The sequence below is a fragment of the Rhinoraja longicauda genome, chromosome 6 (assembly GCF_053455715.1).
Source record: "Rhinoraja longicauda isolate Sanriku21f chromosome 6, sRhiLon1.1, whole genome shotgun sequence".
NCBI classification, from domain to species: Eukaryota; Metazoa; Chordata; class Chondrichthyes; order Rajiformes; family Arhynchobatidae; genus Rhinoraja; species Rhinoraja longicauda.
In genome coordinates, this window is record NC_135958.1 from 63208307 (window position 1) to 63221686 (window position 13380).

Here is a 13380-nt window from a genome sequence, read left to right on the forward strand (position 1 = left end):
TAGTAGACAATAGACAATAGGTGCAGGAGTAGGCCATTCGGCCCTTCGAGCCACCACCGCCATTCAATGTGATCATGGCTGATCATTCACAATCAGTACCCCGTTTCTGCCCTCTGCCCATACCCCCTGACTCCGCTATCATTAAGAGTTCTATCTATCTCTCATGAAAGCATCCAGAGAATTGGCCTCCACTGCCTTCTGAGGCAGAGAATTCCACAGATTTACAACTCTCTCAGTGAAAACGTTTTTCCTGTTCTAAATGGCCTACCCCTTATTCTTAAACTGTGGCCCCTGGTTCTGGACTCCCCAACATTGGGAACATGTTTCTTGCCTCTGGCGTGTCCAATCCCTTAATAATCTTATATGTTTCAATAAGATCCCTCCTCATCCTAAATTCCAGTGTAGTAGCAGTAGTGGTAGTAGTGGTAGTATAAATAGTGGTAGTTGTGGTAGTAGTGGTAGTAGTGGTAGCAGTGGTACTAATGGTTCTAGTGATAGTAGTAGTAGTAGTAGTAGTGGTAGATGTAGTAATAGTAGTGAGAGTAGTGGTGGTAGTAGTAGTATTAGTGGCAGTAGTGCTGGCAGCAGTAGTAGTAGTGGTAGTAGTGGTGGTAGATGTAGTAATAGTAGTGGTGGTAGATGTAGTAATAGTAGTGGGAGTAGTGGTGGTAGTAGTAGTAGTATTAGTGGTAGTAGTGCTGGCAGTAGTAGTAGTGGTAGTAGGAGTAGCAGTAGTAGTAGTTACTTTAATGTCACATCTACTTAGATACGGTGAAATGCTTTGTTTTTGGATTAAATCCTGTAAAATCATACTGTACATAATGTGACATTGAGGAAGAAACCCAGCCAACAATGACTGCATGACACACTCATGGTCCGGTGAACTCGCATAAAAAGGTTTATTTGGAGTGAAGGGCGCATTTAGGAGCATTGTGTGCGGTTCCGGTCGCCCCATTACAGGAAGGATGTGAAGGCTTTGGAGAGAGTACAGAGGTTTACCAGAATGCTGCTTGGATTAGAGGGTTTCAGCTCCAGGGAAAGGTTGGATAACCATATAACATATAACCATATAACATATAACATATAACATATAACATATAACCATATAACATATAACATATAACATATAACATATAACAATTACAGCACGGAAACAGGCCCGTCCGGCCCTACCTGTCCACGCCGACCACTTTCTCTGACCTAGTCTCATCTACCTGCTCTCAGACCATAACCCTCCAATCCCCTCCCATCCATATACCTATCCAATTTACTCTTAAATAATAAAATCGAGCCTGCCTCCACCACTTCCACCGGAAGCTCATTCCACACAGCCACCACCCTCTGAGTAAAGAAGTTACCCCTCATGTTACCCATAAACTTTTGTCCCTTAATTCTGAAGTTATGTCCCCTTGTTGGAATCTTCCCCACTCTCAAAGGGAAAAGCCTACCCACGTCAACTCTGCCCGTCCCTCTTAAAATTAAAAAAACCTCTATTAAGTCCCCCCTCAACCTTCTACGCTCCAAAGAATAAAGACCCAACCTGTTCAACCTCTCTCTGTAGCTTAAGTGCTGAAACCCAGGCAACATTCTAGTAAATCTCTTCTGTACCCTCTCCATTTTGTCGACATCCTTCCTATAATTTGGCGACCAGAACTGCACACCATACTCCAGATTCGGCCTCACCAATGCCCTGTACAATTTCAACATTACATCCCAACTTCTATATTCGATGCTCTGATTTATAAAGGCAAGCATACCAAACGCCTTCTTCACCACCCTATCCACATGAGATTCCACCTTCAGGGAACAATGCACAGTTATTCCCAGATCCCTCTGTTCCACTGCATTCCTCAATTCCCTACCATTTACCCTGAACGTCCTATTTTGGTTTGTCCTACCAAAATGCAGCACCTCACACTTATCAGCATTAAACTCCATCTGCCATCTTTCAGCCCACCCTTCCAAAAGGCCCAAGTCTCTCTGTAGACTTTGAAAATCTACTTCATTATTAACTACACCACCTATCTTAGTATCATCTGCATACTTACTAATCCAATTTGCCACACCATCATCCAGATCATTAATGTAAATGACAAACAACAGTGGACCCAACACAGATCCTTGGGGTACTCCACTAGACACTGGCCTCCAACCTGACATACAGTTGTCAACCATTACCCTCTGGTATCTCCCATTCAGCCATTGTTGAATCCATCTTGCAACCTCACCTTGGATTGCATTCTTTGGAACGTCAGAGGATGAGGTGAGGCTTTATAGAAGGATTATAAAATTATGAGACGCATAGATAGGGTAGACAGTCAGAACCTTTTTCCCAGTGTGAAAATGTCCAACACTAGAGGGCATAGCTATAAAGTAAGAGGGGGAATGCTTAATGGAGATGTGTGGGGCAGGTTTTATTGCACAGAGAGTGGTGGGGGCCTGGAATGCATTGCCATGGGTGGTGGTGGAGGCGGATAGGACCGTGCCATTTCAAGGCTTTTAAATAGACTCATGGAAACGCAGTGAATAGAGGGATGTGGATCATGTACAGGCAGATGAGATCAGTTTAACTTGACATCACGTGCGGCACAAACATTGTGGGCCGAAGGGCCTCTTCCTGTACTGTACTGTATTGTACTGTTCTATGATGATAACGATGAGGAGATCCAGGTCTATGTGGGGCACAGTCCCTTGTCGTTTATGGGCAAGTGAGGAGGTGTGGCGATCACAGGCTTGCTCCAATGGCTCGGTCTTGGCCTTGAAAAGGAAGCATTGGCAATCTTGGGCTTGTCCCGGCCACCCAGTCTTGGCCTTGAAGAAGAGACATTGCCTGAGTTGCTAGGACAAGCCAAAGACCGCCAGCACCTTGAATTGAGGTAAGAGTGAGCTGCTGGGACAAGCCCAAATTCGGCAAGCCTAAGAGCGCCAGCACCCCCACTGGCTTGAGCTGCCAAGACATGTTCGAGACCACCAGCACCTCCTTACCTCCTCACGGACGATCGGCGACTGTGTCCCCACGTGGACCTGGAACTGTTCCTAATCATCCCTTTATTTTTATCTGTAGATAAACCTCTTCACATGAGTGTATCCTACTACTAGTGTGTCGGTGTAGACATTGTCAACCCAAAGTCTTCCCCGACGTTACTCTGGAGGAGAATGTGGGCAAGACTACACCGGCAACTAACTCGATGTAGCAGCTAATTGGCACTTCCTGGAAACCAGTATCAAACAACTGCAGGTCTCCCAAGGTTGTTGAACAGTCAACTCTAGTGTGACAACATACAGGCCACTCAAGAGTTGACCAACAACTTTGGTTGAGTAATGGCTCTGCTGCCGCTTTGTGCCAGTGAAGGCCCATGGCCCAGAGGCATGGGTGGGAGCGTACATATGGCCAATGGGCTTCTCTCTATGCTTATGGAGCAGCATGATATGGAAGCATATTTTTATACTTTCAAATTAACCGCTGAGAGACTAGGGTGGGAGCGGCAGAATTGGATGTACATCTTAGCTCCGTATCTTGGTGAGGAAGCCCTGCAGGCTTATTTTTTGCTACCCCATGTGGTAGCTACTGACTGTGACACTGTCAAGACAGAAGTACTGCACCATCTCAGCCTCCCCCCTGTGGTTGCGACACAGCACATGAGTGGACATCTCACCATAACAATCCGCCCGAGCTGAGCTGGCCCAACTAAGGAGACTCACCACTCGCCGGCAATAGCCCCTCCGACATACACTGAAGGGAGTAGTGGACCATGTAGAGATAGAAGCATTATCCACAGAGCCTGCTGGCTCAGGGCCAGTGCGCAGTGGCACAACAAGCTCCCTGGACATATGAGGAAATGGTTGACTGCACCGAGCAAGCCCAGGCCATATGAGCCATGGCTCAGTGTCCTTGCATGTCCAAACGCCCTACTCAACCCTGGAGGGAGGTGGGACCCCCAACCCAGACAGACGGTAAGCAGAAGGAACAGCACAAACACTCCCTATGACCAGGGTTCAGGGACTGCACCAGGGTTGAGCTCATGCCCCCACAAACCCAGGGGTCCCTTCAACACTCGTGGGGCAAGACTGGGCTGTTGGGACAAGCCTGAGATTGCTAGCGTCTCCTCTTCAAGGCCAAGATTGAACTGCTGGGACAGGCTGGGATGTCCAGTGTCTCCTCTTTGGGGCTAAGACTGAGCTGCCACTGGACTGGCCTATGACTGCCAATCCGTCTGCTATTAGGCCAAGAGTCAGCTGCTGGGGCAAGCCTGAGACTGCCAGCGCCCCCTCACCTGCCCACAGAAAATGGGGGACTGTGCTCCCACATGGACTCTGAATTGTTCCTCTAGCATCTCCACATTCACCCTTCTCCTCTTCTCCCTCATGTATTCCTCATTGCCAATGAGTGGCCTCCAAATTCAAAGCAGATGTTATTTAAACTATGCCTGAGGTCAAATATTAGAAGTAAATTAAGCAAATGTGTATGTAATCCATGCTTCTCCCAGAGTTGTTGCAAACAAATTTTTAAGTGCGCCTTGTAGAAGTTTAAAAAAAAGTTGGAATACAAGGAAATTCCCTGTCTTGAAGGCTTTAGCCCACTGTACTGAACAATCGTTTGCACATTAAGGCATGTGAAGGTTGGCTGATGGTAACTCGCTGGAATTTAGAAGATTGAGGGGAGATATTATAGAAACTTACAAAATTCTTAAGGGGTTGGACAGGCTAGATGCAGGAAGATTGTTCCCGATGTTGGGGAAGTCCAGAACAAGGGGTCACAGTTTAAGGATAAGGGGGAAGTCTTTTAGGACCGAGATGAGAAAGTTTTTTTTCACACAGAAAGTGGTGAATCTGTGGAATTCTCTGCCACAGAAGGTAGTTGAGGCCAGTTCATTGGCTATATTTAAGAGGGAGTTAGATGTGGCCCTTGTGGCTATAGGGATCAGGGGGTATGGAGAGAAGGCAGGTACGGGATACTGAGTTGGATGATCAGCCATGATCATATTGAATGGCGGTGCAGGCTCGAAGGGCCGAATGGCCTACTCCTGCACCTATTTTCTATGTTTCTATGTTTCTAACTCGGGGCAGGTTATCAGCCTATGATCCAGGTGAGCCAAACCCCCCCCCCCCCCCCCCAGGTATGGAAGATATTAGCATCTCCAGCCTTCTCTCTATACCTGTTGCCACTTGGGCTGCCCTGGGGGCTGTTCATTCCTGTGCACAGATCCCGAGCATATATATTCACTTAGTCTTGACTGCAAAAAACATATACGTTGCTGACAAGTTGATGAATTACTGCGCGGACAGGCAGCCATTCCGCAACCATCTGTTACCATAGACCTAATGGCCAGAGGAAAACAAGGTAAAGCACATGCATTTATTTTTAAATGGCCTTTGGGATTACCTTGAAGACAAGATTCAAATCTTGGGAATGATATTCCAGTGGGTAAATTGATTGAAAATGGGTTTTGCATTTGCTTCAACTTGGCAATTGACCACCGGAAGTTCAGATGTAGAAATAAAGACGTTGCACTGTAAATAGACTGGAGTAACTCAACGGGTCAGGCAACATCCACGGAGAAAAGGAATAGGTGAAGTTTCGGGTTGAGACCCCTTTTACAGACAAAGTCAGGGGAAAGGGAAATTAGAGATATAGACGGTGATATAGAGAGGTATAGAACAAATGAATGAAAGATGTGCAGAAAAGTAACAATGATAAAGGACGCAGGCCATTGTTAGCTGTGGGCTGGGTGAAAACAAGTTACAGACAAGTCAACATGATGACTTTGAAACTAGTACAATGACTTGGATGGGGAGGGACGGAGAGAGAGGGGATGCAAGGGTTTCTTGAAATCAGAGATATCAATATTCAATACCACTGGGTTGTAAACTGCCCGCAAATCTTGATTCATTCACAGAAGGTCACAAAGTGCTGGAGTAACTCAGCAGGTCAGGCAGCATCTCTGGAGAACATGGATGGCTGACATTTCAGGTCGTGATGCTTCAGATTGTTGCAGCACAGAGAAAAGTTCAGCCTCACGTGTTGCATCTTTCTGTGAAGGAGCATATCGATCTGTGGCACGTCCTTGCTCTTTCCCTCAGTGCTATTGTATGGGTCTTGTTTTAGAATACTGTTTGTTGTTTGAAAACCTTTCGTGGCTTCATTCCTTCTCATACCTGTGGTCTCCTCCATTCCATACCCCAAGTATCTTGTCATCTCTGGTTTTCGCCATACACTCTGGGATTCCTTCCCAAAATCCTCCATCATTTGATGTACTCCCCCCTTAACGCTGCTTATACTCATCCATCACCCTCGACGGAGATGCAATTTTTCTCCGTATCGTATCTCCGTCCCCACCGTGGCCTAACATCGTGGAGTGGTGCGGACATTAACATGTCGAGGGTGCGGACATTAACATCATGGTGCTGCGATTCTTTGCCGAGGATCGACTGTGGAGAGCCTGTGGACTTGAACACCGTGAAGCCCGCAGTCTCTGGTAAGGAGAGGCCAACTCGGGAGCTCCAGTGCTGCGGAGAGTCTTTCAATCCGTCCCGACGCCGGAGTTTCGATTATCCCGACACGAGGGCCTCAGACATCGGACCGTCGGCAGCGGCGACTGCAGATGGTTCAACAGCCCCGACTTTTCCCACGATAACATCTCTGTGCTGGGCCTGGTAGACAAGTCAACCACAATCAAATCTAGGGAGACATCATTTACCAGGAAGTAATTTGGACCAACCACATAAATACCAGGGCTACGAAATCAGGTTAGAGCTGGCATCTGGGCTGAATGACTTCCTTCCCAAGATTGTCCGATGTCCACAAGGCACGAGTGATAGAATGCTCTTCACCTGCTTGTGTACGTGCAGTGGCAACTCTCAAGAAACTAAACACCAGTGGTGATGGCGTACATGGGAGTGTTCTGCTCAGTTTTGGTCATCCTGCCACAGGAAAGGTGTCATTAAGTTGGAAAGAGTGCAGAGAAGAACTACAAGGATGTTGCCAGGACTTGAGGGCCTGAGCTACAGGGAGAGGTTAAGCAGCCTAGATCTATAATCCTTGGAGCGCAGGAGGCTGAGAGGTGACATTATAGACAATAGACAATAGGTGCAGGAGTAGGCCATTCAGCCCTTTGAGCCAGCACCGCCATTCAATGCGATCATGGCTGATCACTCTCAATCAGTACCCCGTTCCTGCCTTCTCCCCATACCCCCTCACTCCGCTATCCTTAAGAGCTCTATCCAGCTCTCTCTTGAAAGCATCCAACGAACTGGCCTCCACTGCCTTCTGAGGCAGAGAATTCCACACCTTCACCACTCTCTGACTGAAAAAGTTCTTCCTCATCTCCGTTCTAAATGGCCTACCCCTTATTCTTAAACTGTGGCCCCTTGTTCTGGACTCCCCCAACATTGGGAACATGTTTCCTGCCTCTAATGTGTCCAATCCCCTAATTATCTTATATGTTTCAATAAGATCCCCCCTCATCCTTCTAAATTCCAGTGTATACAAGCCTAATTGCTCCAGCCTTTCAACATACGACAGTCCCGCCATTCCGGGAATTAACCTAGTGAACCTACGCTGCACGCCCTCAATAGCAAGAATATCCTTCCTCAAATTTGGAGACCAAAACTGCACACAGTACTCCAGATGCGGTCTCACCAGGGCCCGGTACAACTGTAGAAGGACCTCTTTGTTCCTATACTCAACTCCTCTTGTTATGAAGGCTATCATTCCATTGGCTTTCTTCACTGCCTGCTGTACCTGCATGCTTCCTTTCAGTGACTGATGCACTAGGACACCCAGATCTCGTTGAACATCCCCTCTTCCTAACTTGACACCATTCAGATAATAATCTGCCTTTCTATTCTTACTTCCAAAGTGAATAACCTCACACTTATCTACATTAAACTGCATCTGCCATGTATCCGCCCACTCACACAACCTGTCCAAGTCACCCTGCAGCCTTATTGCATCTTCCACACAATTCACACTACCCCCCAGCTTAGTATCATCTGCAAATTTGCTAATGGTACTTTTAATCCCTTCATCTAAGTCATTAATGCATATCGTAAATAGCTGGGGTCCCAGCACCGAACCTTGCGTCACTGGTCACTGCCTGCCATTCCGAAAGGGACCCATTTATCCCCACTCTTTGCTTTCTGTCTGTCAACCAATTTTCTATCCATGTCAGTACCCTACCCCCAATACCATGTGCTCTAATTTTGCCCACTAATCTCCTAAGTGGGACCTTGTCGAAGGCTTTCTGAAAGTCGAGGTACACCACATCCACTGACTCTCCCCTGTCAATTTTCCTAGTTACATCCTCAAAAAATTCCAGTAGATTTGTCAAGCATGATTTCCCCTTCGTAAATCCATGCTGACTCGGAATGATCCTGTTACTGCTATCCAAATGCTCAGCAATTTTGTCTTTTATAATTGACTCCAGCATCTTCCCCACCACTGATGTCAGACTAACTGGTCTATAATTACCCGTTTTCTCTCTCCCTCCTTTCTTAAAAAGTGGGATAACATTTGCTATCCTCCAATTCACAGGAACTGATCCTGAATCTATAGAACATTGAAAAATGATCTCCAATGCTTCCACTATTTCTAGAGCCACCTCCTTAAGTACCCTGGGATGCAGACCATCAGGCCCTGGGGATTTATCAGCCTTCAGTCCCATCAGTCTACCCAAAACCATTTCCTGCCTAATGTGGATTTCCTTCAGTTCCTCCATCACCCTAGGTTCTCCGGCCCCTAGAACATTTGGGAGATTGTGTGTATCTTCCTCAGTAAAGACAGATCCAAAGTAACGGTTTAACTCGTCTGCCATTTCTTTGTTCCCCATAATAAATTCCCCTGCTTCTGTCCTCAAGGGACCCACATTTGCCTTGACTATTTTTTTCCTCTTCACGTACCTAAAAAAACTTTTGCTATCCTCCTTTATATTATTGGCTAGTTTACCCTCGTACCTCATCTTTTCTCCCCGTATTGCCTTTTTAGTTAACTTTTGTTGCTCTTTAAAAGAGTCCCAATCCTCTGTCTTCCCACTCTTCTTTGCTATGTTATACTTCCTCTCCTTAATTTTTATGCTGTCCTTGACTTCCCTTGTCAGCCACAGGTGTCTCTTACTCCCCTTAGAGTCTTTCCGCCTCTTTGGGATAAATTGACCCTGCAACCTCTGCATTATTCCCAGGAATACCTGCCATTGCTGTTCTACCGTCTTCCCTGCTAGGGCCTCCTTCCAGTCAATTTTGGCCAGCTCCTGCCTCATGCCTCTGTAATCCCCTTTGCTATACTGTAATACTGACACTTCCGATTTTCCCTTCTGCCTTTCCATTTGCAGAGTAAAACTTATCATGTTGTGATCACTGCCTCCTAATGGCTCTTTTACCTCTAGTCCCCTTATCAGATCAGGATCATTACACAACACTAAATCCAGAATTGCCTTCTCCCTGGTAGGCTCCAGTACAAGCTGTTCTAAGAATCCATCTCGAAGGCACTCTACAAACTCTCTTTCCTGGGGTCCATTTCCAACCTGACTTTCCCAGTCTACCTGCATGTTGAAATCTCCCATAACCACCATAGCATTACATTTGTGACACGCCAATTTTATCTCCTGATTTAACTTGCACCCTATGTCGAGGCTACTGTTTGGGGGCCTATAAATAACTCCCATTAGGGTCTTTTTACCCTTACAATTCCTCATTTCTATCCATACTGATTCAACATCTCCTGATTCTATGTCACCCCTTGCAAGGGAATGAATATCATTCCTTACCAGCAGTTGGATAAAATCATGAGGGAAATAGGAGAATGAATGCGCAGTCATTTTCCCATGGTAATGGTTTTGGTCGATTATTGCCATCTGTACTGAGGTACAGTGAAAATCTTTTGTTTGCATGAAATCCAATTAAATCAGCTCTTATTATACATGAATACAATAAAGTCACACATAGGTACAACAGATAGTGCAAAGAGAAAGATATCAGAGTGCAGAATATAATGTCACAGCATTATAGCTTCACAATTGCAGAGAAAAAGTCCAGCATCAGCAATGAAGGTAGGTTTGAAGATTGGGACCATTCAGTAACCTGATAACTGAGAGGAAAAAGCTGTTCCTGAGCCGAGTGGCACGTAATTTCAAGCTTTTGTATATTCTGCTCGATGGGAGAGGGGAGAAAAAGGAATGACCATGGTGAAAAACGTCTTCAATTATGTTGGCTGGTTTCCCGAGGCAACGTGAAGTGTACATGGAGTCTGGTATGTTTGATGGACTGGACTACATCCACAAGGTTCTGCAATTTATTATGTCGTGGGACGATCTGTTCCCAAACCTAGTTGTGATGTTGGTGGAGACATGCCGAACCTCCTTAGTTTATTGAGGAAATAGGAAGTATGCTTCTTTGGCCATAGCCTCAATGCAGTTAGTCCAGGATAGATTATTGGTGATATTTACATTTAGGAGCTAGAGAGCATTGTTTCAATTCAAAATAATTTAATTGGAAGCTAAGGGAATTGTTGTCACACGGAGGATGATGATTAAATGGAATGGGCTGCCAGAAGTAGTTGCGGCAGGTACAACAACATTTGGGCTTGGACGTAAGCAAATGGGATGAGCTTAGATGGGCATCTTGGTCAGCATGGATGAGTTGGGCCAAAGGGCCTGTTTCCATGCTGTATGACTCTATGACCATCCAGGACAAAGCATCTTCTTTCATGACATGAATAATTCCCGCCACTACTGGTGCACAGTGACTGTTGAGGATATTATCTATAGAATGCACTGCGGGCTGTTACCTGGGATGCTCCGACAGTTACCTCACAAACCCATGACCTCTCCTACCAAAAGGGGCAGGAATAGAAGTAAGATGGGAACGCCGTCTGCAGATTCCTCTGTAATATTCGTGGCAGTCTTATGTGAGAAAATAACACGGTTCCTTCGTTGTCTCTGGTCTAAACCTTGGAACACCCTACCCAATAATGTGATGGAAGCACCTTCATGAGAAGGACTGCAGCAGTTCAAGGAGATGGCTCTCCACCACAACCTTAAAGACTGCATGGATGGGGCAATAAAATCCAGCTTGAAAAATCAATATTTAAAACAGAGTGGCAGAGTTTTGGATAAGCACAAATTTATGTTGAGTGGAAAAAAGACTATTTTTTTAAAATTAAAAAGATAAAATGAAGGGTTTACCAGTGTGTAGGAACAGCAACGTTATGATTGTTATTGGACTAATAATTCAGAAAGGCTTGTGTTGCAGAGCCATGAAATCAAACCATGGAAACGAGGAATGTCTAACATTACTGAGGTTGGCCATGAAGCGGTCAAAATGTCACTAAAGAACCATAAGGCTCAAGGAAAGGAATGCGCCATCCTTTTCTCCTCTCGCCCTACAAGTGAATCTCAAATTATAGCAACCTGGTTGTTTTAAAAGTAGCTTCTTGAATTGTTCTAGCAAGTTACCACATGTGGAGGTGAACTTCCCTCACAAAGACCTCACCTCCAACTGCAAAGGGAAACTGAGGAGGTGAAGTAAACCTGCCAATGAATTGAAGGGAATAGAATCTGAGGGGAAGGACATCAGGGAGAGAGAGGGAGAGAGAGGGAGAGAGGGGGAGAGAGGGGGAGAGAGGGGGAGAGAGGGAGAGAGAGGGGGAGAGAGGGGGAGAGAGGGGGAGAGAGGGGGAGAGAGGGGGAGAGAGAGGGAGAGAGAGGGAGAGAGAGAGATGTTCTTAATGAAGATATATTCAAATTAGAAGAGAGGGTATGGTTGTGATGATTTTGAAGATCAATAGTTTTCAAGAGAAATGCCCTGAAGTTGTGGTCCAGAGACTAACAGCTGGGAGTTTGAATGTGGAAGGGTGGAGTGATAAGGGAGGTGTTTTACTGGAGTGGACACAGACTGATGTGGGTCTGCTGAGGGAAAGCGGGGAGGGAGAGAGAGGGAGTTGGCAATGGTTAGAGGACAAACAGGGAAGCGATCCCACTGAGTTGCTCGGCTTTTAGTGATTAAAGATTATGATGCTCTTATTTGTTATGGTCCCAGACCAGAGGGAGCAGTGAGGCCACGCGCCATAAAAGCAAAGTTGCTTTAGCGTTCTGCTGGAGTTAACTGCTCCTGGAACTGAGATGATGCGGAGGGCAGGCTACATGAACCTTGAAAGTGATTCAGCGGTCAACTGATGAAATGTCAAACGGGTGCCGACAGGCCATTATTTTCTCTTGTGTGGCAATCAAGAATGGGAGAATACAAGTTAAACTTAGAGAAAAAGCCATTCTGTGGCTGAGACCTTTCCCATAAAAGGAGGTGAAAACCTGGCAATGTTGGGAATCAGCTGGTGATTTCAGGATTGAGGTTTGCAGATCATCTTCAGATAAGGTCACAAGAAATGTGAAGTCTGTGGAATTCTCTGCCTCAGAAGGCAGTGGAGGCCAATTCTCTGAATGCATTCAAGAGAGAGCTGGATAGAGATCTTAAGGATAGCGGAGTCAGGGGGTATGGGGAGAAGGCAGGAATGGGGTACTGATTGAGAATGATCAGCCATGATCACATTGAATGGTGGTGCGTACAGGCTCGAAGGGCCGAATGGCCTCCTCCTGCACCTATTGTCTATTGTCTATTGTCCATGGCGGAACTGAATAGCAGAGCAGGCACGATGGGATAATTTGGCTTCTTCTCTTAATATTCCAAAATTCATTGGGAATATCAAGCCCACTATTGCTCTATTTGTCTCGGGTTAGTTTTTGTGAAAACAAGCTCTTGGGGTTCATCATTTCAAAGAAATGTGCATGACTTCATATTGTGCAGTAGCATACTCCAAAGAGTAGCCTATTCAACTTTAATGTCTTTGTTCAAACTTTATTTTGGACAGGACGTATAAATTTGATACTAAAAGAGGAATTTGCCCTCATTGCCCTCAGCAAATAAGAATTTCATTGTTCTATCTGGGACAAATGACAATAAAACACTCTTGGCTTGACTCTTGACGCGCTTGATTGACTGTCTCTCAACTAGAGAGACATATAACTTCAATGTGTCACCATCAACAAATATATTTCGGTCTCCAAACATCTGTCAATGTTAATTATGTAAATATCTGATATATTGTGCACTCTCACAATTCTATCATGCAATGTGCTTATTTCTGCAGCCTCTGCATCTCTCTTATGAGCTGTTGATGTTGCAAACTATCTGTATTTCGGTCACAAAGTGCAATCCCTCCCTATGTCTATCATGCAGCCTGCTTCCACTTGTTATGTAATATACTCTGCTCCCTCTCGTTCGGTCATGCCCTTCATAATGGAAATCTGCCATTCGTACTTGTTCGGCCTTAATGTTAACACCAGGTCCACCAATCCTAATGGCTTCCTCAATGCAGGGATGATTAGGGAAGGA